A 27674-nucleotide genomic window follows, 5' to 3' on the forward strand; every position below is an offset into this window, starting at 1 on the left:
TCTTTGTGTAGTGGGAGCCACTCCTGGATGCAAGGATGCAGTCTCACGGTGACCTCTGAATATATCAGTGAGTGAGGGAGCAATCAGAGCACAGAGTTCTGCACTGGGCTGGGGAGAACTAAGGCACATAGTTGCTCTGCATGTTTGTCTCAATGCTTATAGACCAGGTCTAACATTTCATTTCTCTATGGGGAGGAGGCAGTTGTAAAAATCTAATGCTTCTAGTGTCTAGGCTTGGGCCCTTAGTCTTGCCTGGCAGCCAACATTCTGGTATGCAGTTCCTGGAGGTGGATCTCAATGCTTTCAGTCCTCACACAGCAATTCACCTCCCTGTGTGTAGGAGGAGAATGTGGAGGACATTTGATTCAGAGTCTGCCATTGGGCATTTAGACTGGCCTGGCAGCTAACATGCTGGGATACAGTTACCAGACTTGGGCTTCAGTGCTTTCAGACCCTGCCGGCCATCTCAACTCCTTGTTGAGTGTAGGAAACTGGATCGATCACATGGTTCATCAGGCTTAGGCTGGGGGCCTTTGGAAAGGCTTGGCAGCAAACACATGCAGTACCTGGAAATGGGCTTCAGTGCCTTCAGACCCTGCTTAGCAGTTTGCCTCCCTGTATGAGGAAGGAGGCTGTGGATACCACATAACTCAGAGGATTGCATCTCAGGGCAATCATATTGAACAGCCAACACTCTAATAGCCAACACACATGGCCAGGGTGCTGGACCTAGGGACTGAAAACTATGCCAGCCACAGGTTGGGTGCTTTGTATCTACCATGTCCCTTAGGTGAAGGGACTCAACACTCACCAGGGAAGTTTTGGCCTCTGACTACCATGCTCTTCACTGATAGAGCTCCTTGCTTCTTGAACTTTTCTGTGGGACCATTATCAGACCTTCTCCCTCTCCATAACCACCTCTCATATCTGGGTGTCTTCCACCCAGACACTTGGCAATATCCACATTTCCTGAGTCAAAATTGTTCCTTGTTTTCAAGCACCAGGAGCATCTCAATCTCAAACAATAGGCTGTCTCCTAAGATTGAATCTTGTAATAGCCACCTGAGATAAAGAAAATGTCTTCCTCCATTGAGGCTCACCTTCACCACAGCAGTCATTGTCTCACTAAATCCCCCCAGTGTTTTTTTTTTTTTTGCAGCAGAAGTCATTTAATGGGGGCATGTGGGCTAAGTATGACCTACAGACATATTTTGTTTGGACTGTCTGGCTTTTTAAAAAATATATAGCACATTTAATTTTTCTTTTTGTTTGAATTTCATTTTCTTTTATTCATATGTGCATGCAATGTTTGGGTTATTTCTCCCCACTTCCTTCTGCCTCTTCCCTTACCTATCTTGCCCCCTCCCTCTCCCCCTCTACCCCCTTGCTACCAGGCAGAAACTATTTTGCCTTTATCTCTAATTTCATTGAAGAGAGAGTATAAGCAATAATAGGAAGGACCAAGGGATTTTGCTAGGTGAGATAAGGATAGCTATACAGGGAGTTGACTTGCATTGCTTTCCTGTGCATTGTGTTACCTTCTAAATTAATTCTTCTCAAACTAACCTTTTTTCTAGTTCCTAGTTCCCTTCTCTTATTGGTCTCTGTCACTTTAAAGTATCTGCATTAGTTTCTCTGCATTGGGGGCAACAAATGCTATCTAGTTTTTTGAGTGTCTTACCTATCCTCACCCCTCCCTTGTGTGCTCTCGCTTTATCATGTGATCAAAGTCCAATCCCCTTGTTGTGTTTGCCCTTGATTTAATGTCCACATATGAGGGAGAACATACAATTTTTGGTCTTTTGGGTCAGGCTAACCTCACTCAGAATGATGTTCTCCACTTCCATCCATTTACTTGCTAATAATAAGATTACATTTTTCTTCATGGCTGAGTAGAATTCCATTGTGTATAAATACCACATTTTCTTAATCCATTAGTCAGTAGTGGGGCATCTTGGCTGTTTCCATAACTTGGCTATTGTGAATAGGGCTTCAATAAACATGGGTGTGCAGCTGCCTCTGGAGTAACCTGAGTCACATTCTTTTCAGTATATCACCAAGAGTGGTACTACTGGGTCATATGGTAGATCTATGTTTAGATTTTTAAGAAGCCTCCAAATTTTTTCCAGAGTGGTTATACTAGTTTGCATTCCCCTCAGCAGTGTAATAAAAGGGTTCCTTTTTCCCCACATCCTCACCAACACCTGTTGTTAGTGGTGTTGCTAATGATGGCTATTCTAACAGGGGTGAGGTGGAATCTTAGTGTGGTTTTTATTTGCATTTCCTTTATTGCTAGAGATGGTGAGCATTTTTTTCATGTGTTTTTTTGCCATTTGAATTTCTTCTTTTGAGAAATTTCTGTTTAGTTTACTTGCCCATTTCTTTATTGGTTCATTAATTTTGGGAGAATTTAGTTTTTTTGAGTTTTCTATATATTCTGGTTATTAGTCCTTTGTCTGATGTGTAGCTGGCAAATATTTTCTCCCACTCTGAGGGTTGTCTTTTCAGTTTAGAGACCATTTCTTTTGTTGAGCAGAAGCTTTTTATGAGGTCCCATTTATCTATGCTATCTCTTAGTTGCTTAGCTGCTGGGGTTCCATTGAGAAAGTTCTTACCTATACCTACTAACTCCAGAGTATTTCCTACTCTTTCCTGTATCAACTTTAGAGTTTGGGGTCTGATATTAAGATCCTTGATCCATTTTGAGTTCATATTGGTATAGGGTGATATACATGGATCTAGTTTTAGTTTTTTGCAGACTGCTAACCAGTTTTCCCAGCAGTTTTTGTTGAAGAGGCTGTCTTTGCTCCATTGTATATTTTTAGTGCCTTTGTCAAAGATAAGTTGGTTATAGTTGTGTGGCTTCATATCTGGGTCCTCTATTCTGTTCCACTGGTCTTCATGTCTATTTTTGTGCCAGTACCATGCTGTTTTTATTGCTATTGCTTTGTAATATAGTTTGAAGTAGGGTATTGTGATATCTCCTGCATTGTTCTTTTTACTGAGTATTGCCTTGGCTATTCGTGGCCTCTGGTGTTTCCAAATAAATTTAATGGTTGATTTTTCAATGTCTTTGATGAATGTCATTAGGATTTTGATGGGAATTGCATTAAACGTGTAGATTGCTTTTGGGAGTTTAGACATTTTTACTATGTTGATTCTACCAATCCATGAACATGGGAGGTCTCTCCACGTTCTATAGTCTTCCTCAATCTCTTTCTTCAGAAGTTTATAGTTTCCTTATAGAGGTCATTCACATCCTTTGTTAAGTTTATACGTAGGTATTTCATTTTTTTGAGGCTATTGTAAATGGAATTGTTTTCATATATTCTTTTGCATTTCTGTTTCATTCTTTTTTCTGAGGTTTTCCATATCCCGAGTTTCTTCCTCTTTAATATTGTCTATTTTCATTCTGAGTTCATTTATTTCTTTATTAATCATGTTCTTTTTTCACTTTTGTGTTTATACAGTGCTTCTATAGTTTCTTTTATTTGTTCTTGTGCTTTCTCAAATTCTGTATTTTTGTTGTCTTGGCATTTCTTGAGTGTCTCCTATACATTTTGGTTGACCATATCCAGTATCATCTCTATAAAATTCTCATTGATTACTTGCAGGATTTCTTCTTTCAGAATGTTCTTGTGGGCTTCATTGGGTTCTTTGGCATAGTTTATCTTTGTTTTATTGGAGTCTGGACCTGAGTATCTGTTTTCTTCATTTCCCTCTGGTTCTTGTACTAATTTATTATTGGGGAGAAAGTGGTTTCCCTCTTTTTTCCATCTTCCCATCATTGCCCTTGCTATTGTTACTGTACCTGTACTGTGTGTAATTCAGTATTGTCTTGTAATAATAACAATGGTGATATCTAGAATGGAAGGGTGAGAAGAGAGGGAAAGCAAAGAAAAACAAAAACAAACAAACAAAAAACCAAAACCAGAGCCAAAGAAATAAACAGGGGTAGATAGTGTACTAATCAACAGTGAGTTAAACATGCATTAGAGAGACAGAGAGAGGATAAAAAAACAGAAAAAAGAGAAAAAAAATCCCCAAGTTCAACTGCAATAAAGTTTCAGTCTTAATAATTTTGGTGTTAGTCCTTCAGCCTCAGGTTCTGGTGTTGGTGTCTCTGATGAAGTTCTGGTGGTCTGTGTTTCCCAAGAAGTCTAGGAGCTGACATCCGGCAGCATGGGAGCCCTCCTGGTTTCTCCATTTAATGTGGAGTGGGGATGCTATGCGCAGGCTGGGGTGTGGAGGAGTCAGAGTTTTGCCTCTTCTTGGTGGTTTTTCCTGCCAGGTGTATCTCCAGTGTCTCTCCAAGATGTTACTTTAGGAAGCACGCTTTCTGCTTCCTCCCTCTAGTTGCCATCTTGGAAAATCACCCACACAGGTTTTAAAGCTTGTGGGAAGTGTGGGATTATGTTGGAGCTAGAATTGCCAAGTGTGTTGCCAGGGCAGTTCCCTAGGGGTGCCCAGGATGGGCTTGGAATTGTTTGCTGTTTTTCCCTGTTGTCTCTGTTTCTCAGTGGTTTTCTGCTGCCTGTGATCTCTTTCTAGATTTCTCATGCTCTTCCTCACTCTCTTTCTTCAGAATAAAATCTCTTCTGTGTTACCTGACTCCTCTCCTTCATGGAGTCAAAATGGTGATTGTTTCTAATCCACTATCTTGACCTCAATCACATAGATTGCTTTTTACTTTGACCATATTATACACACATTCTTGTGTTCTATTTCTAATAATTCCAATGGCTGAAGTTTATCCTAGTTCTCACTTGTGGTCCATTGTTTACTCTGTGTTTGTGTGTTTGTGTTTTCATCTGCTTGTTTTCCATTTTGTCATAGAACTTGAGTTCCTTTTTTCCTCAGACTCCTTAGTGATGGGATTACAGGCTTGGACCAACATTTTAAGCTTTCTTCGTGAGATTTTTCTTCGTGACTTGCATTTCTTGGGATTTTATCTGTGGGAAGTCTTTGGAGGTGACTGAGGTAAGGATAGTTTGGCCACTGTCCTTTCTAAGGAAATGCCTCTTCCTTGGCTCTAGCTCTCAAGTGGAATCTGGTGACACAGTGTCTTTTCCCTGCCTGCAGGGGTAGCAATGGCTTCTCATTGTTTGTAGACACTGGGTACTAAATACGCCTTGCTAGTTCCTCAACCTTACTTTGTATATAATCCTGTTTTTGAAAATCTCTTTAAATATCATTAGTGATTATATCACTGTTTCCTCCTGGGACCCTGAGTGATAGTCTATGTAAAGAGCTCTTAATAAGTTCTAGTTAATATTGTTATGGAGAAGAATGCTTTCCATTTTGGGAAACCTTCAGAAAAGCTCAGGCAAAAATAATGACAAGGTTGGGAGATATGTGCTTTAGAGAATATATGTCCAGGGAAGAGTAGAATGAAGGAAAATCTCAGTCTCTACACCCACAACACTCTCTGCCTTGGTCAGGAAGCCCCAAGACTTTCCTCACCATCCACCATCCTATTTACCCTTTCTGGCCCATTGTGACCACCACCTTCCTCCCTTTCCTTCCCTCCTTTACCTTGGAGGGCCACAAAGTGAGGGAGGTGCACAGGGGCCATGGCTCCCTGCTCAGTCTTGATGTTAAACAGAGGCCCTGCCACCATCCAGGTGTGCATTGGGATATTTCTGCCCAGAAACTGGCCCAGGAACAGAATTCAATCTCAATGGTCACTGAACTTCTCATGACAAATCTGAGACCCATGTTGGGACAGTGGGAGGAGCCTGCCATGGGAAAGTGAACCCTGGGAAGAATAAAGCATACACCAAATCACACAAAGCCACTTAACACCTGGCAGTTGCCAGACCCAGAAGGGCAGGAGTTGTGCATATAGTGGAGTGGCCACATCTGACTCTAGTCAGAGACCTTAGGTTTGAGTCCTAGCTCCCCTGCTCAGGATTTCCTTGTCTGTCAACAGGGGAAATGACATCTCACAGAGTTGTGAGTAATGAGTAGTCTGATGCAAAGCCACTGTTCAATACAGGCCTGGGAGTAGTTGGCTGTTGCCATTATGGTGATGATGACAAGGACAGCAACAATGATGATGGTGAAATAGGCAAGTGCTCTTATTTTGAAAGAGTGTATTTACTAATAATAAGGGTCTACATGTTACTCTTAATGATAAATCATTGAAACTGAACAAAATGCTTTCCCCTGATTATAAGGGATTTTTCTCAAACTCCATTTTGATGAATAGTGGGGTGGACAGATGCTAAAGTCTATAGTGGAAGTTGGAAGGGACATGATCTCCCAGCTGAGGTAGTGACCAGGACAGAGATTGATGAGCAGAAACCTGTTACACTGGAGCTCATGACTGTGATTATAGTCTTCTTATCTATGAGAGTAGAAGCCCTTGAAGGGCAGGGCTTCCCATTTACTAGAAGGTTACTTTGCACATGGTGGTTATTACTGAATCAGGACCAAATAGTCTAAAAGAGATTAAATGAGACTTGAGAGATACAACAAAGTATAATGAACAGAACTTGTTTGGATCCTGACTAGAATAAATCATCAGCAAGAACACATTTAAGACAGTTGAGAAAATTTGAAAGGCCTGGGTTTAGATGATATGAGAGACCTAACATCAGCTTTGTTAGATGGGAAAATGCCATGTTGATTAAAGAAGAAAGGGTTTTTATTTTCATTTTGAGATGCAGAATGAAATGTTTAAGGATGTCAAATTTGTTTTATTTTTTTGTTTTGTTTGAGACAGGGTTTTGGAAGGCAGCTATACTTACCACTATACCACCAACGCCACACAGAGACAGAGTTTTGTTATATAGCCCAGGCTGTCCTTAAACTCAGAATGACCTTGCTTAGTCTCCCAAGTGATGGGATTACAGGTAGGTGCCACCATGCCTGGCTTAATTTCAGCTTTGTTAGATGTGATATTAACTGCTGGTAATGGGATAAGGAAGTTCCTTGCACTCTCTACTTTGTGTATGTTTGTATTTTTCATAATAAAACTTCTTTTCCACAATAAAAGCACACAGCTAACATCTCATTTCTGTTCCTGCCTGCTGGCTAGGAAAGGGGATGGTGCCCATTGGAGAGTGGGTGCGGTGCTGACTGTGGAGGGGGATGTTAGCCTGGGGCAGGCAAAGCCTTCACTCACTGGCACAGTCTCCTCTCTTTATCAACCACTTCAGTAGCCACAGGCCCTGTGGAACCCCAGAAGCCATGTTCAGTTCCCAGAGTCTCCATTTGCAGGTCTCCTGGAGAGGCAAGAGAGGACAGATGGAGGTGTTCCATCTGTAATGCTAGTATGGGAACTCCCCTTGGAAGAAAAAGGCAGTGGGCAACTCTGTGTTGTCCAGCTGGCTCTCCTATCACCCCCTCTCCCTGCACACCTGTGACTGGGCTCTCCCCGAGTCTGTACTGCCTGTATGTGTCAGGATTGTGTCTGTAGCTTCTCTCCCTGCTCCTGGGACTCTTGCCTCCTTTCTGAGGCTACTGACCTTAACACATCCTGACGTGGCCTTTGCCCACCACCTTTCCTTCCCACTGGTCCAGAGTATCATCCTTCCCATCCTTCCAGCATATCTCCAGTGGGTAGGTTGAGAGAGGAACATGGTTGAAAAGATGGATGTGCAAGGATGGGGAGGGGATTTCCAGACTTCAGGAGGCCATAATGGGAGTCCAGGCCCTGGTGAAGGGTCAAGGCAGGTTATAGATATTGGAGAGGGGTAGCACCATTACCAAGAGTGGGAAAGGAAGAAGCAGCAATACCTCCAGGTTCCAGGAGAAGAGGATATCACATGGAACAGGGTCCTCCCAGGTGGTGAACCTGCTGTGCCCCACATCAGAGGCAAGGGGATGAAGGTGATGCCTCCAACAGCTGTTCTATCTCCAAGCCCTTTCATTACCTGAATGTTGTCTCTGCCCCTTGAGTAAGTTGTGGTGTTACCCATCTCTCTTCTGTCCACACCCTCAGTAGGGATCATCACATCTGGCTTCCTCTACACAGGGATGTTCATTCTTTCTCAGATGTCAGGGAAAGCTAGGGTTATCCACATGACATCCCTGCTTAAAATTCAACTCATTTGAATTTGAATTTAGCCCTGTGACTCTCCTGCCTGCCATGTCTGTGTGAATGGCTCCCAGTCAACACTGCATTCACATCAGAAAAGAGGCACCATCCTGAATTCTCCCTTGCTGCTGTGTTTGAATGTTTCCCTGGAGTTCATGCATTGGAAAATTAATCCCCAGTGCAACAGTGGGTGAGTGGGAGCTTTAAGAGGTAAGGAGTGAGGGCTCTCCTTCCTATTTTCCACTCTGCACCTCATTGGGCTCCATTCTTGTCCTACTCAGGGCCTGTCATTTGGCCTGAACCACTATAGCATCTTCTAAAATGTTCTCTACTTCTGCTCTGTTCCCCCTTAGGCCACGTTGTGCATAGTGGCTGATATTATGATATAAATCCAACATATCTCATCACTGGTGAAGCCCTAGATGTCTCTCCACTGCTTTGCTTCTGGAGAAAACAGTTCTTAACATTGTCCAAGGGCCTCACTGTGGCCACTTCCCCCAATCCCGGCCAATCCTGTGCCACTTTCTATCTGTTTACCAACCTCTAGAGCAGTGGTTTTCAAACTTGGTGTGCTTAAATATCTGGAAAGCATGTAAGGAACCTGGCCCCACCCAGCAGTTTTTGATTCACTAGGTCTGCAGTGGGGTCTGAGAGCTTAAGTTTCTATGGAGGTTGCAATGAGGGGGACACTGATGCTGCTGACTGATGGACCACACCTTCAGTAGTGCTGACCCCCTTACCTTTTCCCCTTCTATTCCTCAAAGGAGATGCATTATGTCCTCCCTCAGAGCCTCAACCTATGCCTGGAATCAACTCTTTCTAGTTTCATCTCACCCTTCCCATCTTTCAGAGTAGAACTCAGTCCCCTTGGATCACAATTACAGGCCAATCCATGCTCTCACTCAGATGCCAGGTGCAATTACATAGATTTGTGGGATAACTTGTTCCTGTTTCTAAGATGGAGAGAACAACTGGAGGTTGGGCCATGTGTGTCTTGTTCACTGCTGGGTTCTCACATTCTCATGTAAGGACTGATGCATAGTGGTCTGCAGGGAATGTATTTCAGTGAAAGGATGACTCCTTATCACAAGCCTGGGAGCCCGTTTTCTTATATTTCAGGGAGGTAGATGCACCAGGAACTGGAGAACATATGGATTTCATGGTGATGTTCTAAACCTGGAAAACATGTGGGGTGCAGTAGTGGGTAAAAGATGACTCCTCCATTGAGGATCTCCCTCAAGCCTACAGTGTGTACACAGGCATGTGTGTGGAGATGGTGACAGTGGTGATAGTGATGGTGGTCTTTCTCTGTGTCTCTCACCTCCCCTTTTCATCACAGCTTTATTGTTCCAAACCTTCTCTGGTCATTGAAGGAATCTGTACTAGTAACCAGTAATTGTTACAGTATGCTGAGCCAGAGGACTCGCTCATTTCATTGCTTACTCACTCATTCGATTGCTTACTCACTGACTGACTGACCTGCTCACTCACTCACTCATTTTCATCTTTTTATTTGTCTAATGGAAGGATTAATCTGGTAGGCAGTATAGTTCTATTTTCACTAAATAACCCCAAATGCAATGTCACTCTGACTGTTGTTGTTTCTTGGTTTTTCTCCCTAGCACTGTTTGTCTCTCCAATTATCCTAGACACTTTACTCACATCTTGGTTCTGGACTGTCCACAAGGCCCTGGGATAGGGTCTGCCAGAAGGCTCTCTGGGTCCATGAGCTACCATTTGTTGGAGACATACAGATGAGACCTCTCTTCCTCCAGGGCCTTCAGCTCCTCCCTCACCTGGTCACTCAGAAAGGCCTGGTCCAGTCTGCAAGCACAAAGGAAGCCTGGTTTTCTTTGGATTTGCCACAGGATCCCGAAGCCTTCAGGGTCCAGGATCTTGGATTCTGCCATCTTCTGAAGGAATCTGTATCAATCAGATGCCTGGACTCTGAGGGGAACTGGAGTAAGGAGGCTGAATAGGGAGTAGTCTTGTTCTAACATGAGGATGAGGGAATGGAGGACAGCAGGACAGGCACAGGGAGACAGTGACTATGAAGAGGTCTCAGAGGAGGCCTTGGCCAGCACACAGGGAGTTATGAAGCCAGGAGGACAATTAGGAGCTGTGTAGAGTTGGGATGAGAGGCTGGACCTTTATAGCCCAATAAGAGTCAGCACTGTATGCAGGTCATCCTAGGAAGGAGACATAATTGTGGGTTAGGTGGCTCTAATTGGAATATGGTGTCCATGTAGCCAGTTGGTGGCAGCATTCCAAGGTTGGGGGTTGTGACTTTAGAAAGTTGACAAAAAGACCCTGTAGGTTTGGGGCTCTGGGATTTCCATCTCAGAATCTGGAAGGCCTCACATCTGGAGTTTCTCTTGGCTCTGGAATAGTTACTGCCTCTATGGATATATGGGTCCTCAGTCCCTGACCTAGGATCAGTCACTCCTGCTCTGTTGCTATGAGACAGGACAAGGTTGAGGTAAAGGATCCCAGCCTATAAAAGTCCCAGCATTGTCATCTCTATTTGTCAGAGCTGTTCTCCCCTAGAAGGAAGATGGTGTCCTGGAAGTCAAAACTCACCCCTGTCCACTAAGCATCAGGAAGGGAGGAGAACAAAACCTTTTCAGGATTTCAAGGATCAAGCTTTGCTTTGAGGTAGTTAAAGGCTGATAAGTTACTGTTGAACTGGTGCCTGAATCCAGGTGAGCAGTAGAGCCCAGCACTGGAGAGGTCCTTCATGTGGAAGCATGTGGAAGACTATGATGGCCAAAAGTGCTTGGTGTGGAGGAGACTGGAGAACAAAGTTCCCCTGATTGTCAAGGACAGTTTCAGCTGCAGGAGAACCAAGTATATAATCTTTATTGACATTATTCTTCTCTCACTAATCCTTTGGAGTAGGAGGCCTGGCCAAGGAAAGCCCAAGGGCACAGATTCCTGCACTATCTCCATCAGCCAGCCAGAATCTCAGGACTCTGGATATGGGGGTCTCAGTATATGGCAGGGTCTGGCTAGAAGCTGCAGGGAGGTGTTTAGCTTGCAGCTGTCTGTGCTCAGAGATGGAGGGAGGAGGAAGTAGGCAAGGGATAGCATGGTGATGTCTCTTTGGAGGACGCAAATCTCCAGGGATGTAGGATGGAGACATTCCTGGCCACATGAACATCAGGGCTGGGGTTCACTCCATCTCAGACACACAGGGTCTGTCTGGCATCTAGTACTTGAGCTCTTCTAGGTTTTATGCCCTTCCCAGCAGTGGGCTTTTGACTGGACTGTGGTCTCACTTGGCTGGTCAGCTCCTATGTCTCTATCTGGCCTCAGGGTGGCCCTGCTGGAAACTTCAGTGCAATTCCACTTTCTCCTAACTTTACACTCTCATAATACTCTGTGTGTGCGCTTCATAGTGCTCAACAGAGTTAGTGAATACACACTGATATGCTGATAGGTGACCAAAGTCTGTCCCTTAGCACATAAGCATCCAGAGGCAGGGTCCTGGTGTGTTTGCTCACCATCTGATCTCTAGGGCCTGTTCCAGTGCTTGGCATCTGGGAGCAATGCCATGAAAGAAAGAAAGAGAAAATGAATGAACACAGAACTGCCCTTGAGTGAAGTGAACCTGGGAGTCCCTTAAAACACACAGAGCACTAGCAGTTGTCATTCTAGTATGCCCAACTATTCTCACAACTGTCCTTGTTTTTACATGCATATATTTTGTTTCTTTATAACCCATGAAGTGGATTTGATATTCCCATTGCATAGATGAAGAAACTGTGTCTCAGAGAAGACAGTGACTTGCCTAGGTCATAGTGTCCAAGTAGGTGGCACAGCTGGTTAGGATCCAGCTGAGTATCCATTTATCTATCTACTTTCCTTCCTCCATCACTTCCTTAACACCTCACTTTCACCCCTCCTCTGCTCCCTGCCCAGATGGGTTCCACAGAGTCTTGCCCCTCACACAGCAGCCTCATGCCATGGTCATCCAGGTTATTTTGTTGCAGGTGGAGCTCTGTCAGGCTGGGACTGGCACTGAGCACAGAGACCAGGTCCTGGCAGCAGCTGGATGTGAGACCACAGCCCTCCAGACTGTAGGAGCAATGCATATGGTCATTGCCCTGAGTGCTTGCTCCTCTTGGTAACTGGAGTTTGACCCTGTCTAATGACTGTAGCCCATGTGTGAACCTGGGTTGACATTTAAGGAAGACTTTCCTGGATTGCAGTAACTGGGGGTTTGGGAGGGGAGGTTTGTTAATGTCCTCTTACAGCCAACAAGCCCCTCAGGATGCAGGCAGTCTCCCTTTCTCACTCTTGGCAGAACTCACAGCAATCCTGGCCCTCACCACATCAACCTGATATTGTAGCCAGGAGGAGGGCAACAACATAGCTGGGATATAAAACTTAAAGAATTTGGATATGAGGAAGATAACATAGCACTGAAGGTGAAGTAGCCAATAGAGATGCACATAACCATATATGGGTTAAACTTTGCTTCTTGCTTCTGTAACCTGCTTGCAAGGGTATATGAGGCAAGGACTCTTTGTTCTTGAGGCTCAGCCTTTGGATATGAATCCACTGAGCTGCTGCCAGCACACTAGTAAATATTGCTTCTTGAAAGGCCTTGGTGTCCCATTTCCCTGCTTGAATATTCTGCAACATTTCTGGGGCCCTGTCCAGGGTTTGGAGATAGTGTTTTCATCTCCTTGTTGCCAGGAGTTGAAATCCCTGGCTCATTGGGAGAGCCATCCCACCAGGCACCAGTGGTCCTGTTGATCTGATAGAGGGACTTGCCTCTCTTGGCACACCAGAGTGAGTCTTGGTTGCACAAAGGAATCTGGAGAAGTCTCAGGAACCAGTTGGGAGCCTCACCCATCAGACTGGTAAGAACCTGGATTCAAACAATAAGCCTGCCTTTAGGAGCCAGAATGGAAGCCTGATCACCTCCCAGAGACACCTGACTAGTTCTATCGAGAGTGAAACTGTATATCAGGATCAGGGAGTGGGGTGGAAGTGTGTGTTATGTATATGTGAGTGTGAGACGTGGCCTGGCTATGAAGCCAGTGCGGACTCCCAATCTGTGGGTTTGTGGTGAACTCATACAGCCTAGAGTGAGCCCTAACAGGGCCTCCGGTCTGGGGATTATATGAACTCACTAGGGCTAAGAGACGCCTAAGTTCCTGCAAGGGTTGTGGTCACAGACAGATGAAGTGAGTGAGGACCCTGTGTAGGTGCAGTTCCTGGCTGGGTGACTGTGTCCAGGTCACCAATAAGGGGAGCATATTGTTCTTCCCTGTGTGTAGGAGAAGAGGAGCCCCCTTACCTTTCCTCTAAAACCGCTACTCCTCTGTGTTTATCTTGACATCTGGTAACGGGAAATGGGTGGAAATCTGGGTAAAAACACCCCTTTGGAGTGTATGGTTGAAAACTTTAAAAAGGCATTTAATGGTGACTATGGAGTCAAGTTAACTCCAAAAAAGCTTAAGGCCCTCTGTGAATTAGATTGGTCTGCTTTTTGGTCTAGAGTGGCCCCCAGAAGGGTCGATGGACAAAACTGTGATTAATGAATTTACAGGTAACTGTAGGGAAGCCTGGGCACCCTACAGTTTCCCTATATTGACTCCTGGTAAGATGCTGTCTTCAGCTGACCCACATGGCTAAGGCCCTCCTCTGGAAGAGACCTGTAGGATTATGGTAGCTAGGGTGGCCATGACTTCCAAGTATAGGGAGAAAACAAAGGAACCTATACTGGCCCAGGAACCCAAGAAAATACCACCAGCCCATGTGCCGCTCTGTTCACCTCTGCCACCAGCACCCAGTTCCACACCTTCACCTTTGACATTGGATGGGAAAGCTTGAGGGACAATCAAACCTGTAAAATCTGGCCTGGAAGCCCCTGGGGCCTCAACTCCCCTAACCTCCCTGAGTCCTATAAACCTCATACCCCTTCCGAGACCACCAGTTCTCACCTCACATACCCCATTCAATCAGGGGCATCCAAACAGCCTCCATGCGGACCCTTCCTCTCCTCAGACTCCCACTGCTCTGCAGATGTCCCTGAGGGAAGTCCAAGGCCCAGTGTACTATGACCAGGAAGGCCACACACAAGGAGGAGGGGGAAGATTCACCTACCACAGACCTCGTGAACTGGAAACATCATACCCCCTCCTTCGTGGAAAAACCTCAAGCTCTGATTGATTTAATGCAGCTTATCATCCAGACTCATAAACGCACCTGGACAGACTGTCAACAGCTTCTGACTCTATTTAATACTGAAGAGTGACGTCAAATAACATTGATGGCTCTAAAGTGGTTGGAAAATCATGCCCCTAAAGGCACCCTAAATCCCCATGTCTACGCTCAGGCTCAGTTCCCTGAGGAAGACCCCCATTGGGACCTTAATGATGACTGAGGCACTACTGGGAGGCATGAAGGAAGGAGGGAGAAAGGCCACGAACATGAGCGAAACATCAGAGTTCCTCCAAGAGCCAGATGAGAGTCCCAGCCAGTTTTATGAGCGTTTGTGTGAGGGCTTCCATTTGTACATCTCCTTTGACCCAGAGGTCACTGAAAACCAGTGGATGATTAATGTCACTTTTGTTGGCCAGGCCCAGGGGGACATAAGGGGAAAATTTCAGAAACTGGAGGGAATTGCTGGAATGAACACTAGCCAGCTTCTGGAGGTGGCCACAAAGGTTTTTGTTGATCCAGATCAGGAGGCAAAATGGGAGCCAACAGGAAGATGAAAAGGAAAACAGACCTCCTTGCAGCAGCCCTTGTTGAACAGTCAGGCAGGCCCCGGAGAGCTAATCCAAGAAGAGGCAGAGGCAATTACCGCAGACGGTGACCAGTGCCCCCGGAATGTCCTCACCCCAGGGAAGAACTAGGGTGAAATCAATGTGCCTACTGTCATCAAGAAGAGCACTGGAAGAATGAATGTCCCCTCATGGCCAGGGGCTCCCAGAAGGCCACCAAGATCAGAAACAGGGGCTGAGTTGATGAGAGAAAATACCAACCCATCCACAGGGAAGCCCCTGAAAAGAAAGCATTGTCAGACTGGCAGTCCTCGAAGGCTATAAGGAGGAACAGGAAAGACCAGGCTCCATTTTACTAGGCTCCCAGGAGCCTATGATCTCAGTAAGGATAGGGGGCCATCCCATTGACCTCATGGTAGACATGGGTGCGGAACACTCAGTTGTGACCCAACCAGTGGGCCCCCTTTCACAAAACCATACAACTATTATTGGGGCTATAGAGAACTGGGCCAGCCACCCCTTCTTAGTGTCCAGACAGTGCAATCTTGGGAGTCATGAAGTAAGAGAGTATGTGAAAGATGTAGCCCGTGTGCCAAAAACAACCCCCAACAAGGGCTGAGGGTACCTTCCTAGGTGCGGTGTGTTGGCGGAACTTCTCTTGAAAACTTGATCGTGGACTTCACTGAAATGTCATGAGTCTAAGGATGAAAATATCTAATAGTGTTCATCTGCACCTTCTCAGGATGGGTGGAAGCCTTCCCCATGCAGATTGAAAAAGGCTGGGAGGTGGTCAAATGTCTCCTAAAGGAGATATCCCTTGGTTTTGAATACCTGTGTCTATTAGGATGGATAATAGGCCAGCCTTTGGGGCTGAGGTGGTGCGGCTGATAGCTAAGGGCTTAGGAATCACCTAAAGTTACATAAGGCCTTATTGCCCCCAAAGTTTAGGAAAAGTGGAACATATGAATAAGACCCAAAGTTACAGTTGGGAAAACTGTCAGCAGATCCATCTGCAGTGGGATCAATTACTACCCATAGCATTACTGAGGATTAGGTCTAGTCCCATGAAGTGGATAGGGCTTTCACCTTTTGAAGTCTTTTATGGATGCCCACCCCCCTTAATCCAGGGCATATGGGGGGCCTCAAAGAAATAGGGGACCTCACCTTGAGAAAGCAGATGCAGGCCCTCTGGTTGACTCTCGAAAATCAATGACCGGGTCTGGGAGAGACTTCCTGTTAGCCTGACAACTCCAGGGGATGCCATCTGGGTAAAGGAATGGAATGTCCAGCCATTAAAACCTCATTGGAGGGCTCTTTTGTTGTTATTTTGTCTACCCCCACCACAGTTAAGGTAGCAGAGATTGCTCCCTGGATCCACCACAGCCGAGTAAAGCCAGCCTCTCTCGAGTGGGAGTGCATCCATGACCCAGTCTCACCATGCAAGATCACCTTCTGAAATGCCTGTGCCCTCCCTCGGCAGGACCCTTCTTCCCAGGAAACAACAGAGGACCTTGGATGACGGATGACAGGCCTGTTCTAATCACTCTGGAAGCTGACTAGTCTATACATGGCAGAAGTTTGAGGAATTATCTCCTTCTCTCTTCAAGGATGAGTTCCTTCCGTATTTTCCTTTTGTTAAACTTAATTAGTTTTCTGCTCAAGGATCCTCAAACCTCAAACTGTGACCTATGTATGCATAGTACCCGGGCAGGAGGTGCTGTCACCAGGACTCTGCTTTTCCGTACTTACTGTTCCTATACAGGCACTGTAATTGGGGCATGCACCCACAGCCATACCATCTCTTTGATGTGCTCCCATGGTAATCAGCATATCTGCTTCAACCCTACCTACTGCTCTCAGGAGCAAATGGATAGAGATCTGAAGCATCCACAGTCCTGGGAACCCTGTCAGTCCCATCCAGGTGCTTAACCCTGATAAACCAGTGTCAATGTTCTTTGATGCATGTATGGCCATAGACAAAGGTAGATGTGGAGGTGTAGGCTGTGGCTGTGGGGGCCTAGCTTGGGAAAGAGCCTACATGTCAAATGATAAGGAAATGTGCTGGGGAGACAACTTGTGGCTATGTGATGATATGGTCTCCTATTATTGTCCTTGTTGGGGTTGTGTTTCACAGGCCACATGGCAAAAGGCAGAACATGCAGCCCTCCTTCACAAGGGAACAGCTGCCCCTGACTATGCCCCTGGCACCTGTAACCCCTTAAATTTGACTGTAATTAAGCCCTCTGGTTGGAAATAGGGACATGTAATTAGCACAAGGATAGATGGAAAGGGCCTTGACCCTGGGACTCTGATGCACCTCAAATTAGTAACTGTTACCTATGAGAGTTCCTCATACCAAGTTTTTCACTCCATCTATGAGGAAATGCAGAGTAAATTTTCTATATCTATCAAGGACAGAAACCTGTTGCTCTCAGTAGCTGAGTCTATAGCCCAGAGTCTCAATGTCACCTTGTGCTATATTTGTGGAGAAACCAACCTGGGAGACCACTGGCCATGGGAAGCTAAGGAGCTAAACCTGTGGGAGCCCTTTAATGAAACTGCCTTCCCTAGCCACAGGACAAGCATCTGACTCCTTAAAACGTCCATCATCGGAAATTACTGTATTTCCTGCCCAAAAGGCCAATTCTCCACCCCAGTGGCGGATTTAGCTTGTTTAGGGCAGAAGTTTTACAATGATATCGCCCAAGATACCCAAAGGTGGGGAACTCCAAATCACACGGAATGACAGCCCCATCTGTTGGCCAACTTCTCTGCTGTCTGAAAAACTTGGAACAATCTCACCACAACCATAGAGTGGCAGGTGCCCAGGGGACTATATTAGCTCTGTGGAAAACAAGCTTGTATGGTGCTACCCAGTGGTTGGTTCAGGTTCTGTGTTCTGGGCACAATCTGGCCATCCTTTTCCTTGCTCCCACTCACACAAGGTGAAAAATTGGGAGTCTCCATATATAAAGAAAAGGCAAGTAGAAAGAAACAGGGTGCCTTACAAATTGGTAATTGGCAGGTTGATGAGTGGCCTCCTGAGCGAATCATCCAGTATTATGATCCTGCCACTTGGGCAGAAGATGGGTCCTGGGGCTCTCGCACCCTGATTTATATGCTCAACTGCATTATTCGACTCCAGGTGATTGTTGAAATAACTAATGAAACTACCAGGGCTGTTGACATACCAGCCAAACAGCACACAAAGGTGCGCAATGCAATATACCAAAACCTCCTGGCCTTGGACTCTTTACTTGCCTCCGAGGGAGGTGTATGCAAAAAGTTCAATCTAAGTAACTATTGTCTACAGATTGATGATGAAGGAAAGGTCATAGAGGAAATCACAGCTAGAATGAGAAAGATCGCCCATGACCCCATTCAGACTTGGGAAGGATGGGATCCCAATGACCTGTTTGGAGGTTGGTTCTCTGCCTTGGGCGGGTTCAAGACCTGACAGGGGCATTGATTCTTGTCTTGGGAGCATGTTTAATAGTGCCCCACTTGGTTCTTTGGTATTGCAGTCTATCAGGACCATTATGGAGGCCACTGTAGAAAGGGAAACAGTCGCTCACGTAATGTTGCTATGGAAATACAAACCCCTAAATCAAGATGATGCTCTTTGACCTTAGGTGGGTCTGAGCATCAAAGGGGGGAATGATGTAGCAGGGAGGAGGGGAAAACATAGCAGGGAGATAAAACTTAAAGAATTTGAATGTGAGGAAGTTCACATAGCACTGAGGGTGAAGTAGCCAATAGAGATGCATACAACCATATATGGGTTAAACTTTGCTTCTTGCTTCTGTAACCTGCTTGCAAGGGTATATAAGGCAAGGCCCCTTGGTTCTTGGGGCTCAGTCTTTGGATGTGAATCCTCTGAGCTACTGCTAACACACTAATAAATATTGCTTTCTGAAAAGCCTTGGTGTTCCATTTCCCTCCTTGAATATCCTGCAACAGTATGAATAAACTCAATGTCCCATTTGTACATCTGGGTTTAATTGTTAACCACAATGACCCTGCCAAATACTTGGAGACATGAAATGCTTAGGTGGGTGTCAACATTAAGTGCTTTTCCTGTTCATGAGAAAAATCAGAGTGCATCGAAAATAAAGACCAAAGTTTTGGGGGAGTATGACAGAATCAATTGGAAATGAGGGCATATCCTGGGCTTCTTAGTGCAATTGGAGTCTGGCCCAGGCCAGGGCCATTTCTGACCCTTCTATACTGTGCTTACTGTGCTCTCAGACTGTTTTGTCTTCTCTGGGTGGGTAACTCCGTGGTTCCCATACCTGAGCTGCAGGTACAATCAAGTTGAGGAGGGGGTCCACTGGCTTGGTTGGCTGGGCCTGGGGAAAGGCCAAGATACATAATGTTGAGGGAGCCAGAGCCCTCATATGTCATAGACCAGGATTCACAGAGAGCAGTTGGAACAGCTCATGTGAGAAGAGAAGCAAGGATAGGGGGAAAGGATGTTTTGCTCCATCATTTCAGATAATGTTCCCTCTCCCTGAACCATATCTGTCTGTACCATGTTACAACATGGTGTCTGCAGTCACTAGAAAGGGTTGTCACTGGGATGCTTGGGAATAAGGCTTATTGTGGCTCATTTAATCTTAGTGAACACTGTATCCTAAATTGGTTCACTTTTTTTTTTTGGTACAACTGTTTAGAGGGCGACATTAGCAATGTACATAGACTTAACCCAGCAATTCTCAGAAATCAGGCTATAGATCATACAGTAGAGAAACATAGTAACAGCAGCTCTCTTTTTTTTTTAAATTTTCACTGTTTTATTAATTCATATGTGCATATGATGATTGGGTCATTTCTCCCCCCTGCCCTCACCCCTCCCTTACCACCAATTCCACCCCCTCTGCCCCCTCCCACTCCCCCCCAACCCCTCAATACCCGGCAGAAACTATTTTGCCCTTATCTCTAATTTTGTTGAAGAGAGAGTATAAGCAATAATAGGAAGGAACAAGGGTTTTTGCTAGTTGAGATAAGGATAGCTATACAGGGAGTTGACTCACAGTAATTTCCTGTGCGTGTGTGTTACCTTCTAGGTTAATTCTTTTTGATCTAACCTTTTCTCTAGTTCCTGGTCCCCTTTTCCTATTGGCCTCAGTTGCTTTTAAGGTATCTGCTTTAGTTTCTCTGTGTTGAGGGCAACAAATGCTAGCTAATTTTTAGGTGCCTTACCGATCCTAACACCTCCCTTGTGTGCTCTCGCTTTTATCATGTGCTCAAAATCCAATCCCCTTGTTGTGTTTGCCCTTGATCTAATGTCCACATATGAGGGAGAACATACGATTTTTGGTCTTTTGGGCCAGGCTAACCTCACTCAGAATGATAATCTTCAATTCCATCCATTTACCAGCAAATGATAACATTTCGTTCATCTTCATGGCTGCATAAAATTCCATTGTGTATAGATACCACATTTTCTTGATCCATTCGTCAGTAGTGGTGCATCTTGGCTGTCTCCATAACTTGGCTATTGTGAATAGTGCTACAATAAACATGGTTGTGCAGATGCCTCTGGGGTAACCTGTGTCACAGTCTTTTGGGTATATCCCCAAGAGTGGTATTGCTGGATCAAATGGTAGATCAATGTTTAGCTTTTTCAGTAGCCTCCAAAATTTTTTCCAGAGTGGTTGTACTAGTTTACATTCCCACCAACAGTGTAAGAGGGTTCCTTTTTCCCCCGCATCCTCGCCAACACCTGTTGTTGGTGGTGTTGCTAATGATGGCTATTCTAACAGGGGTGAGGTGGAATCTTAGTATGGTTTTAATTTGCATTTCCTTTATTGCTAGAGATGGAGAGCATTTTTTTCATGTGTTTTTTGGCCATTTGAATTTCTTCTTTTGAGAAAGTTCTGTTTAGTTCACTTGCCCATTTCTTTATTGGTTCATTAGTTTTGGGAGAATTTAGTTTTTTAAGTTCCCTATATATTCTGGTTATCAGTCCTTTGTCTGATGTGTAGCTGGCAAATATTTTCTCCCACTCTGTGGATGTTCTCTTTAGTTTAGACACTATTTCTTTTGTTGTGCAGAAGCTTTTTAGTTTTATGAAGTCCCATTTATCTATGCTATCTCTCAGTTGCTGTGCTGCTGGGGTTTCGTTGAGAAAGTTCTTACCTATACCTACTAACTCCAGAGTATTTCCTACTCTTTCCTGTATCAACTTTAGAGTTTGGGGTCTGATGTCAAGATCCTTAATCCATTTTGAGTTAATATTGCTATAGGGTGATATACATGGATCTAGTTTCAGTGTTTTGCAGACTGCTAACCAGTTTTCCCAGCAGTTTTTGTTGAAGAGGCTGTTATTTCTCCATTGTATATTTTTAGCTCCTTTGTCAAAGACAAGTTGGTTAGTTGTGTGGCTTCATATCTGGGTCCTCTATTCTGTTCCACTGGTCTTCATGTCTGTTTTTGTGCCAGTACCATGCATTAAACATGTAGATTACTTTTGGGAGTAAAGACATTTTTACTATGTTGATTCTACCAATCCACGAGCATGGGAGATCTCTCCACTTTCTATAGTCTTCCTCAATCTCTTTCTTCAGAAGTGTATAGTTTTCCTTGTAGAGGTCGTTCACATCTTTTGTTAGGTTTACACCTAGGTATTTGATTTTTTTTGAGGCTATTGTAAATGGAATTGTTTTCATACATTCTTTTTCAGTTTGTTCATTATTAGTGTATAGAAATGCTAATGATTTTTCTATGTTGATTTTATATCCTGCTACCTTGCTGTAGCTATTGATGATGTCTAGAAGCTTCTGAGTAGAGTTTTTTGGGTCTTTAAGGTATAGGATCATGTCATCTGCAAATAGGGATATTTGACAGTTCCTTTACCTATTTGTATTCCTTTTATTCCTTCTACATGCCTAATTGCTCTGGCTAGGAATTCCAGTACTATGTTGAATAAGAGTGGAGATAGTGGGCATCCTTGTCTACTTCCTGATTTTAGAGGGAATGGTTTCAGTTTTTTTCCATTAAGTATAATGCTGGCTGTAGGTTTGTCATATGTAGCTTTTATAATTTTGAGGTACTTTCCTTCTATTCCTAGTTTTCTTAGAGCTTTTATCATGAAATGATGTTGGATCTTATCAAAGGCTTTTTCTGCATCTATTGAGATGATCAAATGGTTTTTGTCTTTGCCTCTGTTAGTGTGGTTTATTACGTTTATTGATTTTTGTATGTTGCATTCCTGGGATGAAGCCTACTTGGTCATGGTGAATAATCTTTTTGATGTGTTATTGAATTCGGTTTGCCATTATTTTGTTGAGGATTTTTGCATCAATGTTCATTAAGGAGATTGGCCTATAGTTCTCCTTTTTGGAGGTGTCTTTGCCTGGTTTTGGGATAAGTGTAATACTGGCTTCATAAAATGTGTTGGGCAGTTTTCCTTCCCTTTCTATTTCATGGAACAGTTTATAGAGGGTTGGTATCAGTTCTTTAAAGGTCTGATAGAATTCAGCAGAGAATCCATCAGGTCCTGGACTTTTCTTTTTGGGGAGACTTTTGATTGCTGCTTCAATTTCATTTTGTTATAGATCTATTCAGGTGATTAATTTCCTCTTGGTTCAGTTTTGGATGATCATATGTATCTAGAAATCTGTCCATTTCTTTAAGATTTTCAAATTTATTTGAATATGGGTTCTCAAAGTAGTCTCTGATGATTTCCTGGACTTCCATGGTGTTTGTTGTTATCTCCCCTTTTGCATTCCTGATTCTACTAATTTGGGTTTTTTCTCTCCTCATTTTAGTCAGGTTTGCCAGGGGTCTATCAATCTTGTTTATTTTTTCAAAGAACTAACTTTTTGTTTCATTAATTCTTTGTATGGTTTTTTTTTTTTGGTTTCTATTTCGTTGATTTCAGCTCTTATTTTTATTATTTCTCTCCTTCTATTTGTTTTGGGGTTTGCTTGTTCTTGTTTTTCTAGGAGTTTGAGATGTATCATTAGGTCATTGATTTGGGATCTTTCAGTCTTTTTAATATGTGCACTCATGGCTATAAACTTTCCTCTCAGGATTGCCTTTGCTCTGTCCCATAGGTTCCGGTAGTTTGTGTTTTCATTTTCATTGATTTCTAGGAACTTTTTAATTTCCTCTTTTATTTCATCAATGAACCATTGCTCATTAAGTAATGAGTTATTTAGTTTCCAGCTGTTTGCATGTTTTTTGTCTTTACTTTTGTTGTTGAGTTCTACTTTTACTGCATTGTGATCAGATAGTATGCATGGTATAATTTCTATTTTCTTATATTTGCTGAGGCTTGCTTTTGTGCCCTAGGATATGACCTATTTTGGAGAAGCTTCCATGGCCTCCTGAGAAGAATGTATATTGTGTAGAAGTTGGATGAAATGTTCTGTAGACATCAAGTAGGCCCATTTGATCTATTGTATATTTTAGATCTTGGATTTCTTTATTGATTTTTTGTTTGGATGACCTATCTATTAATGATAATGGGGTGTTAAAGTCTCCCACAACCACTGTGTTGGAGTTAATATATGCTTTTAGGTCTTTCAGGGTATGTTTGATGAAATTGGGTGCGTTGACATTGGGTGCATATAGGTTGATAATTATTAATTCCTTTTGGTCTATTTCCCCTTTTATTAGTATGGAATGTCCTTCTTTATCTCATTTGATCAATGTAGGTTTGAAGTCTACTTTGTCAGAGATAAGTATTGCTACTCCTGCCTGTTTTTGGGGGCCATTGGCTTGGTAAATCTTCTTCCAGCCTTTCATCCTAAGCCTATGCTTATTTCTGTCAGTGAAATGGGTCTCCTGTAAGCAACGAATTGTTGGATCATCCTTTTTAATCCATTTCATCAAGTGGTGCCTTTTGATGGGTGAATTAAATCTGTTAACGTTAAGTGTTAGTACTGACAGGTATGTGGTGATTCCTGTCATTTAGTTGTCTTAGTTGTTTAAAGTTTGATTGTGTGTACCTAAGTTGAGGTTACTCTCTACTTTCTTGTTTTTTCTTTCCCTGTAGTTTGGTGTTTCCTGTCCTTTCATGGTTAAGTTGGGTTTCACTTTCTGTGTGCAGAATCCCTTGAAGAATCTTTTGTAGTGGTGGCTTTGTGGTCACATATTGTTTTAGTTTCTGCTTATCATGGAAGACTTTTATTGCTCCATCTATTTTGAATGATAGTTTTGCTGGGTAGAGTATCCTGGGGTTGAAGTTATTTTCATTCAGTGCCTGGAAGATCTCACCCCACGATCTTCTTGCTTTTAATGTTTCTGTTGAGAAGTCTGCTGTGATTTTGATGGGTTTACTTTTGCATGTTATTTGTTTTTTCTCTCTTGCAGCCTTCAATATTCTTTCCCTAGTTTCTGAACTTGTTGTTTTAATGATGATATGTTGTGAGGTAGTTCTATTTTGATCTGGTCTGTTTGGTGTCCTGGAGGCCTCTTGCATCTGTATGGGAATATCTTCTCTATATTTGGGAAATTTTCTGTTATTATTTTGTTGAATATATTATGCATTACCTTTGCTTGCACCTCTTCTCCTTCCTTCAATGCCCATGATTCTCAAGTTTGGTGTTTTGATGGAGTCGGTGATTTCTTGCATTTTCTTTTCACAGGTCTTGAGTTGTTTAATTAACAGTTCTTTGGTTTTTCCTTTAATTACCATTTCATCTTCAAGTTCTGAGATTCTGTCTTCTGTTTGTTCTGTTTTGCTGGATTGGCCTTCCCTTTTGTTTTGCAATTCTGTTTCATTCTTTTTTCTGATGTTTTCCATATCCTGGATCGTTTCCTATTTAATGTTCTCTATTTTTGTCCTAAGTTCATTTATGTCTTTATTAATCATGTTCTCTCTTTCACTTTGGTGTTTATACAGTGCTTCTATGGTTTCCTTTATTTCTTCTTTTGCTTTTTCAAATTCTCTATTTTTGTTGTCTTGGAATCTCTTGAGTGTCTCCTGTGCATTTTGGTTGACCATATCCAGTATCATCTCTATAAAATTCTCATTGAGTACCTGTAGTATGTCTTCTTTTAAATTATTCTTGTGGGCTTCATTGGGCTTTTTGGCATAGTTTATCTTCATTTTGTTGGAGTCTGGATCTGAGTATCTGTTTTCTTCATTTCCCTCTGGTTCCTGTACTAATTTTTTGCTGTTGGGAAACTGGTTTCCTTTTTTTCTTCTGTCTTCCCATCATTGCCCTTGGTGTTATTATTGTCCCTGTACTGTGTGCAATTAAGTATTTTCTGGCTTATAATAATAGCACTAGTGATATTTAGAATAGAAGTGTGAGAGGGGATGGAAAGCAAAGAAGTTAAAGGAAAAGGGAAAAACAAATAATCAAATAGAAAAAAAAACAAAGAAACAAATAAAAAAATTTTCAAAGATATAAATAGGGAGAGACAGTGTACTAATTAACTGTAAGCTGAAAAGGCATTAGAGAGACAGAGAGAGGATTGAAAATAAAAAATAAAAAGAATAAAGATCAGAAGAAAAATAAAAAATGAGTAAATGAAAGAAAAAATATATTAAATAAAATAAAACAAAATAAAAAATAGAAAAAAACCTACAAGTTCAAATGCAATGAAGTTTCAGTCTTAATAATTTTGGTGTTCATTCCTCAGCCTCCAATCCTGGAGTTGGTGCCTCAGATGTTGTTCTGTCATTGTCTCATCAAAGGGGAAACATAAAGTAGAACAAAACTGCACAAAAAAACCCCACAAAGTGTCCCAAGTTCAAATGCAATACAGTTTCAGTAAGTTTTTCAGCATGCAGATGTAGTTCAGTTGTTTCCTCATCAAAGGTAGGGAGAGAGAAAAAAAGGAGTCTGGAGACAGGTCTGTGAATGGTTATCTGCGGCTGTGGCTTGCCTGCCTGCTGCTGTCAGCCTGCTGTTGCTGGAGGCTTTTTTTATGCAGATCTCTGGGGTGAGCTTAGCACTCACCTGGCCCTGCAGGCTTTGTTTACTCAGAGTTCTCCTGTGCACGAGCTGCTGCTACAAGCGCTCCCCTTTCTAAGCACACTGGGGGAGGTGACACTGCACCCGCTTTCTCAGGCCTGCATGTTTATTTACAGTTCACGTGGGAAGTGGGTCTTTCCCCCCTCTCCTGTGGAGTTTTCCTCCCACTGCCGCTTTTACAAGCTTTCCCGCTCCTTATTGCTGGGTGTGTGCTGCTGCTCTTGCTGGCTGGCGTGTTTGTTTATAGCTAATGTGGGAAGTGGGTCTTCCCCCCTCTCCTGTGGAGTTTTCCTCCCTCCGCCACTCTCACCAGCTTTCCCGCTCCTGGTTGCTGAGCACACGTCCCCGCTCCCACCCTCTCTGGCCAGGCCCGGCTTGTTTATTTACACTTCCAGGAAGGATTCCCCTCCCCCTCTTCGGTGCTCAGGGTGCCCCACCCTCTTTGCTACGTGTCTTTATTGTTCTTATTGCTTGTTACTCAGTTTCTCTTTTTTCCCCAGGTAGGGGTCAGTCCATCCAGGGGGCTATGCTGATCTGGCCCAGGGTTGTCTGTGGAAGTACGTGTACCACTTAGCTCACCTTGTCCGTGTCTTCCCAAGCCATATGGGCACAGGTGTCTGGCAGCCTGGGGGACCTTCTGGTTTCTCTGTTTAACGTGAAGTGGAGATGCTCTGTGCCAGCTGGAGGTGTGGGGACGGGTGTCAAAGTTTTGCCTCTTCTTGGTGGTCTTGCCTGTAAGGTATGTCTCCAGCGTCTCTCCAAGATTTCACTTAAGGAGGCACACTTTCTGCTTCCTCCCTCTAGCTGCCATCTTGGAATCCCCCCTCAGCAGCTCTCTTTATAGTGCAAAGAGTGCTGGGAGATAAGCAAGATGCCATATAAAGGGGAGGGAGAATTAAAAAACTATTGTTGAACAGGGTGGTGGCCTGAACAGGGTGTAATGACAGGGCTCTGAAAATGGAGGAAAGAGGATGGTGAATTCATGGAATCCTAGGTTATAGAGCAAGACCTTGTCCTAAACAAACAAACAAACAACTCCTTCCCCCTAAAAACTAATGGTGAATATTTGAAAAAAAAAACTCAACAGTGAATCCATGCAGTAAAATTCCATGCCACCATTAAAAAGAATGAGGCAACTCTATGTACTGACATGAGTCCATCTCAGATCTATTTTAGATGATAACAGAAGGTGCAGGACAGCATTGGCAGCTCACCACCATTTATGCAAGACAGGGACTGTGCCTGTGCTGCCTGTTGTATGAGCACAGGCCATCTCTGGGGAATGCTGTCCCCAGAGATGCTCTTGGGACCCTTTGCTCTTGGGATCTCAGTGTGGCTTTGGTCACCTTTGATTTCCACAACTGGATGTGCTCAGCTCCCATAAGAGTATTCAGGACCTCATCTATACACAAAGCTGGTAGCCTGACTATTAGCTCTGAAAGGCTCTTGGCTAAGAGAAGGCAGTGAACAAATGAAAAACCAGGCTTTGGAGTCAGATCTGACATCAAAGATGCTTCCTGGATGTGTCATCTTGAGAAATATTTTAATTTTTCTTTGACTGAATTTTGTCTTCATTACATGTAGTGAAGATTAAATAGTACAGGTGTGACAGAAGTCCTCACCTTCCTGGGATTGCTGACCCTTGATGTGGGAGGAGATCCCAGTTGGACCCCTTCGTGTCCTCCCTTTCCACAGAACTCTTTGCTCAGGAAGATTCAGGGGAGGCAGACAATGGTTCTGTGAAGGGGAAAGTGTGGGCTTGAGAAGAAGGGAGAGAAGTGCAGATAGGGCCAGAGATGTGAACTGCCTCAGAGGGCTCTGGCAAAAGCCAAAAGGAGTATCTGATGACACCTTTCTGAGTGATCTTATGTTTACATACGTGCTTGTGCTCTGTGTGTGTGTGTGTGTGTGTGTGTGAGAGAGAGAGAGAGAGAGACTTTGTGTACCAGAGGTGGA

General features: G+C 43.7%; 1 pseudogene; it reads right to left on the bottom strand.

The window, feature by feature from the left end:
- The window catches only part of LOC109684891 (NACHT, LRR and PYD domains-containing protein 1-like), a 58982-nt pseudogene that overhangs the window by 18377 nt on the left and 12931 nt on the right, over positions 1-27674 (bottom strand).

The sequence above is a fragment of the Castor canadensis genome, chromosome 11, assembly GCF_047511655.1.
Source record: "Castor canadensis chromosome 11, mCasCan1.hap1v2, whole genome shotgun sequence".
NCBI classification, from domain to species: Eukaryota; Metazoa; Chordata; class Mammalia; order Rodentia; family Castoridae; genus Castor; species Castor canadensis.